Genomic DNA, 6,690 nt, shown 5'->3' with positions numbered 1-6,690 from the left:
TCCAACTTTTCAAACTCACGTATCTGTAGTTGATGCAAGTTGATCCATCTATTTCTCGCTTAGACTGCATTTGTCGTTATGGTAGCTCTCATAGGAGGTAGAGATCGATCCAGTTCGATGCCTCTTTTTTGTATTGAGTGATATGCAATGCTAAATTTGGCATGGTTAGTTGCACAGAGAGGTATTACAAGTTTCACCAGAGGTAGAATAGTTTGCACACTTAATTATATATAGTTGCACAGAGAGACTTCACAAGTTTCACAAGAAGGTAGTTGGCCAATTTTTGGTGCTATATGGTGCAACTCTACTAGTAAATGATGCAACTTTAGTAATGCATTATATATGCAAGTTTTTAGTTGTATATCTCACATGGTAATGGGTAGTTAAAGGTGGTGGCAACTGCACAACTACGTTTCGACATCTTGCTCAATAGGAGCTACGGTGATTAGGATTATGGTGGGTTTTTACGACGATTAGGATTTTAATGGTGGGTTTGAGTAGGATTTTCACGGTGAGTTGTTCTAATTTTGTCACTATTAGTATGGATCAGGATCCTATTTTGATCCATCTATTCTTGCCTACACTGCAATTGTCTCGTTAAACATGATACTCTTTGTAGAGCTTCATTGCATTATGTACCTCTCTTTTTCTCGTAAGTGCATCCGTGTGGTTTCTCTGTTTTCTCGTAAGTTGGATGCATATAAGTAACCAATTGGCTAGTTTGTTGTAATAGTTGCACAGGAACGCAAACATAGTTGGATGACACATATACAATCTCAGTTGGCTAGCCAACTATTGAAGTTGCACAATGAGGCCTAACCAGTTGCACAATCGATGGTATTCAGATGGATACACTATGTAAATCATGTTCATGCAATGTGTGTGTGTGTGTGTGTGGTATTTTTGATTACACACTCATGTGTGCCCTGTTGTCAAGGGTATGCGTTTGTACAGGAGTTTGCAAATCAGAACAATACATATCCTAGTTGGCTTAGCCACACTTACGCAGTTGCACAGATAAGGGATATCTAGTTGCACGGTTGACGGCTAGTTTAGTTTTGGCTCCAGTGCCTAAATCATGTTAGTGTATGCTGATTTTTTTTATTGCACACTCATGTGTGGCCAGTTGGCCATACAGTGCATCAAGTTGCACACATTCTTTTTTTGTTTTATATGTGTGCTTTGAAAAGTTATCTTGAGTTGCTTACCTCATGGCATTTTTTATATAAATTGTTTTTCCTCATTTTTCTTCTATGCATTGGGTTGCTTTGACTAATTTTTTTGTTTGCTTTTTTCACAGACCAAAAATGGTTGTAGAAGGAGATGCAGCTCCTACAAGGAGAGGTATCCTCAACTTGCATAGATGCATCCTGAACTTTTAGTTGCACAACAATCAATTAGGACTAGGTATCCTCAACTTTTTAAATAGTTGCACAACAGTATCATACGAGTTGGCATCCTCAACTTTCATAGTTGCACTAGAACCATTTGGGAGTCGGCAGCCTCGAGTTTTCAAATAGTCCCACAACAATATTACATGAGTTGGCATCCTCAACTATTTTAGTTGCACAAGAACAATTAAGGAGAATTCCCAACTTTTTTTTAATAATTGCACAACAATGTCACATGAGTTGGCATTCAACTCCTTTAGTTGCACAAGAACTATTCATTAGTTGGCATCCTCATGTGTTTACATGCATCTAATTTTCTAGTTTTGGCTTCTTTTTTGCATCATGTGCAGGTTAGGGGGGTGGGGGAGCTGCTGTAAATTTTTGCCCATAATTCTCAGTTGCAAAGTCACATATACTATTGTGTGGAAAGATCAAAGGAAGAAAACACCTGCAGAATAGATTTTTGTCTAGTTGGTAGTTATGCTTCACAGTACCTACAACATACTTTTCTCTTTATTTTTTTTCCTTTTTTTGCTACATGGACATCAGTTCTTCTGCATTATGTGTGATATAAGACTATCTATGTGCTCTCTCCTATATAATTGCACAGTTTTTGCATTTTGTTGCACACAATGCTTCAAATGTTGGCTTGTCCCATGATATAGTTGCAAAAAAACAGTTAAAATTGCACAGGTACAAGAGCTTCTCTTTTTTATCTCTGTTTATGCTCTCTTCAACAATGGAGAAGCTATTTTTGTAAAGAGAAATTTGGTGAGGGGGAAGTCAAGGAGGGGGTCTGAACAGGAGGAGAAAATGATGACCTCTTCTTTCACCCTTGCTGGTGCTACCCGGTACATTCTGATCTGTCCTTACTCTTTCCCCTTTTTTTCATGGCAAATTGTTCCAGATCTGTTGTTAGTTCACTTTGATTCATCTACCATGGCAGCTTTGGCGATGGAGATCTAGACCAAGAAAACCATTTGTTTTCTAGAAAAGAAGAAGGTGGGAACAGGTAAGGGCGTGGGGAAGAAAAAGTTGGTGGCCAGTGGGCATAAGAGCTTCGAGAGAGGAGGGAAGGGCACATGATTGGGGCGCGACTAGCATAGAAAAACAGCCACGGGTAGAAAAATAGAAAAAAACTATCTGAGCCATCAGTTTCAGGATGAGTGGTCCAGATTGTAGTGGATGGAAGTGACAGCACACGTGCTAGCTTCTTTGCACAAAAGCCCCCCACTTGTACTCATTTTTCTTTCATAATCTGCTTCTTCCTTCGTCCGATAGCAGCAGCACAGCCCAAAATTCCTCAATCTAGCTTGACTGCCGGCCACCTCCTGGATCAATCCTCTCGCTCATCGTCCTCCAGCTTGCCGACCGTGGCGGAGGTCCAGATCCGGTGCCCACCTGGGAAAGGCCAGCTTGTCATGCCGAAACTTGAACGGCGTAGATGATTCGAGCTGAGATTCTGATTGAAGGTTGAGGCGTGGCAGAGCATCTTCACCTGAATATATTGCTCAAAATGTGTACAATATTACGGGAAGGCGCCTCAACCCAACTTGAATCAGCAGGTAGATGGCACCTCGGCCTACAATTCTTTTGCATCTTCCGAAAGGGACGAGAGAGTATGCCCATCAAGCTTCTACCTCGTTGCTGTTCCGAACCTGCTGGTGGAGCGGAAAACCATGGAGTGGTCGAGATCTAGTATGTTCTTGGAAGCGGTGCATAGTGCATGTAGCAAGCCCTTAAGGTTGTCCTTTGTTTCACGAACCTTGCTATGACCAGGCGCCAGCCATCGCGCACGGGCATTGTTTACTCAGCGAGTCAAACTTCATATGCCAACCCTAGCGCAGGAAACAAGATCGGACGGCTAGAAGAGCACCAGGCAGGCAGAAGGGGGTGCCACGAATCGATCAAACGGCGCAGTGGACACACGAGGGCGTGGATGGCCTCGGGAGGAAGATACTTTAGCATAACTAGTAAAAAGGCCCGTGCGTTGCAACAAGAGAAAGAATAAATTCACCAACCATACAAGCATGGCTCAAGGCCCCCCAACCCCCGCATGCATGTTCTCTATTTTAACATGACATCTCACCCATGTCGCCACTTATCCTCTTTCCCGCCCGCGTGCCTTTTCTTCCCACGTTATCTCTCTCCCTCCACAGGGCCATTCCTAGTTCTCTTGCGGCATCATCGATCTCTCTGTATCAAGTCTCGAGGCTGCTTGTTGACTTGTTTAACTCGTCCATATTTGAATTGGTGAGAATTAGTACAAAGAAGCGAGGTGGGACTAATTTAATATGTGAATCAAGCTTTCCTTGTACACACAAAACATGAGCTAGGTTATTTCGCAAAAAAGAAAAACATGAGCTAGGTTAGTTAGCCACGTTATTAGTTTTTCAATTCACCTGGCCGAACAAATTTTGCCTCCTATATCGCGGGGCCACAGATCGTTCGCTAAAAAAAAGAAACCTTACACCGGCCAGATATGTGGGCCGAAATATTTGGCCTCTATAGTTTTCTGCTGGCACAAAGAAAAAAAACGGATGGTTCGCTCAAAAAGGAAACGGGGCATGTGTTGTCGAGCCGGACGTACGAAACTTGAGGTCGAGGCCCAGCCAGTTGAGCGTGCTTGTGACCAAAAAAATCATATGAATAGTACCACATCGGATATATAGAAAATACTATGGCCGAAACGGGCGGACGACGGACGGATGAAAAACGGACCAAATTACAGTTGTAAGAAGCAATAGTCCCTTTATTATTTGCGCGACTAGCATAGAAAAACAGCCACGGGTAGAAAAATAGAAAAAAACTATCTGAGCCATCAGTTTCAGGATGAGTGGTCCAGATTGTAGTGGATGGAAGTGACAGCACACGTGCTAGCTTCTTTGCACAAAAGCCCCCCACTTGTACTCATTTTTCTTTCATAATCTGCTTCTTCCTTCGTCCGATAGCAGCAGCACAGCCCAAAATTCCTCAATCTAGCTTGACTGCCGGCCACCTCCTGGATCAATCCTCTCGCTCATCGTCCTCCAGCTTGCCGACCGTGGCGGAGGTCTCCTGGTCGTCTCGTCGCCGCCGGTGCTACTCCGGCGGATCTCGCCCTGTTCCAAGCCACGACCTTGTGCGAACAAGCACTTCAGGATACTCTGCTCCGGCGGTTAGAGGTCGACCTCGCCCCGTACTTCTTCCTACCCCAACCCGCCATTCTCCACACGTTGCGCCCTACTCCTGTGCGGCTAGCTCGGCCACCCACCGACGCCAGAGAAGAAATCTTGGGTCTTAAGGTATGGTATCTGCTGAAGCTGCTACCAATTTCAGATTTAATTCTAGAGCATTTTACTTAGAAAGTACTCCTTCGTTCAGATTTGACTACGGCTATCCATATCATGTGCATAATATTTTCATTTATAGTTAATTAGTTACTTGAGATCTTCCAGTGAAAAAAAGAACTTTCACTTTAAATTTGTGCTAGGAGCATCTGTTGGATTGCTGTTGAACACTGTATAATTTTGTTTTCACCAAGGTATCCTCTGGGAGGAGATTTAGAAAGATTTAGAATTCTGGATCTTTGGAAATGATATGAATGGCTACATTTAAAATTTTAAACATATGGACACATAGTGTAGATGATACAATTTGATAGTGAGTAGCAGTAGCTTGGAAGCTTAAAACGGTTTTTGAGCAAAGGCTATATTAAGCAAGAAATGCATGAACAATACAATAGCTAACCTGCTAGTGTCACACTATGTTATACATAGATAGAGAGAGCTAAAGGAAATCACCCAGGACAGAAAATCCATTAATGCAACATAATAGCTATATTGCCAGCATATATGCTTACAACTTTTCGATCAAGCTAAAAATAAATCTCAGTTTAGTATGTACTCACACTTTTTTGAGTCAATTTCAGTTAGTTGGGAGAGACCTTTATTCAGTGTTGATTTTCCATAACAAGAAACAGAAATTCTGTCAACTAATCTCACATACTACCTGTTGAAGTATCTGAATGTGAAGTGCTTGCTGGAACAAGACTGGAATGTATTACACACTTGCAAATATGTGGCACTTCATTGATTTATGGGAGTTCACTATCTATTTGGATTTTGACGTAGAACACAATTTCTGCTCTCGGTATGATGGACAGATCGGAGCTTGTCGACTAGTGCTAGGCTCGGCCTCCGTTGTTCTGCTGTTGCATCTCAATCTGAAATGCAGGGAAGTAGTATTTTACATATGTCATGGCCTACTGGAGTGTCCGAACAATAGCTGTTGAGCTCTTTTCAGCAAAAAAAAAAGGTTTGTGTTCGTCTCTTTCTTAGGTCAGTTGTGGCAAATGGCGTACAAAGCTGGCATAATGATTTCCTTTCTTCTCAATATATGATGTTTGATATATGTTTCTAACAGACACATATTTATTTGGTGTGCTTAACTAGATGGATTGAACTGATGAAGTTTATATAGAGTCGCCTTGAGAAAAAAAAGTTTATATAGAGTCCATGGAGGTTGTCATCTATTCCAGCAGATGAAGGTCGATTAGCAAGTCACTACAAAAGGAAGGCAAGATCATAGATCTTTTCTGTCATCCATCAATCCTTAATACTTGGTTTTCCTGGAAATGTAGTAAAAACGATCTATGTATGCCTCTTGTGTTGTGTTCTCATGTACTTGAATACTCAAATGCTTGTTGAGATATAATGTACCATCAGTCCTTAATACGCGGTCTACCTGGGAATGTACTACAAAAGATCTGTGTATGCCTTTTGTGTTGTGTTCTCATGTACTATACTCTGTTGAGCGGGCACTTCGGTCCTTTATTTTCTCATGCATTCAGGTTAACATGTACGCATGTAGTTCCGCTTGATATGGGATGGTTTAATTTTCTCATGCGCTCAAATATTTTTGATATATGTTGGTTTTTTTGTAACCAACATGTTCAACTCTCTTGAAAAACTAGGACTTAAATGTGCATGGATCTCATGCAGCAAATATTTGCAAAGATTTTATATCCAACTAAGAGGAGAGGGTAATCACCACTGTGCATATCTGAAAATAAACTAATTTTACAAAGACCTGAGATTGTACTGCAAAAGAGCAGTCATCAACGCTGCCAGCTTTGAAGAATAGTCGTATTACCAAGGACAAAACGATTGGATATGAGGAAGTCGAGGTGGTTATTGCAAAAGTCAAGTTTTATATCTAACGAGTATCAGGGGGGTTTTCGTGAAATGTACATTAAGTGGCCTGAGGTGCTCCACTAGAACCAGAGCCATACATACCTGATCTGATGGCCCATATTCAT

The 6,690-nt window shown here is 41.7% G+C and overlaps 1 long non-coding RNA gene across 2 annotated transcripts; it reads left to right on the top strand.

Annotated features, from left to right (window-relative positions):
- The first annotated feature begins 4,447 nt into the window (after positions 1-4,447).
- On the top strand, positions 4,448-6,159 carry LOC125531927. 2 transcript variants are annotated; one of them, XR_007293629.1, is made up of 3 exons: positions 4,448-4,675; positions 5,536-5,687; positions 5,825-6,159. It is a non-coding gene; the product is annotated as an uncharacterized LOC125531927 (long non-coding RNA). The 2 variants fall into 2 exon arrangements; XR_007293628.1 differs by having other exon boundaries at positions 5,536-6,159.
- Positions 6,160-6,690: the final 531 nt, after the last annotated feature.

Source organism: Triticum urartu, unplaced genomic scaffold (assembly GCF_003073215.2).
Source record: "Triticum urartu cultivar G1812 unplaced genomic scaffold, Tu2.1 TuUngrouped_contig_8437, whole genome shotgun sequence".
NCBI lineage: Eukaryota > Viridiplantae > Streptophyta > Magnoliopsida > Poales > Poaceae > Triticum > Triticum urartu.
This window is presented reverse-complemented; position numbering and strand designations above follow the sequence as displayed.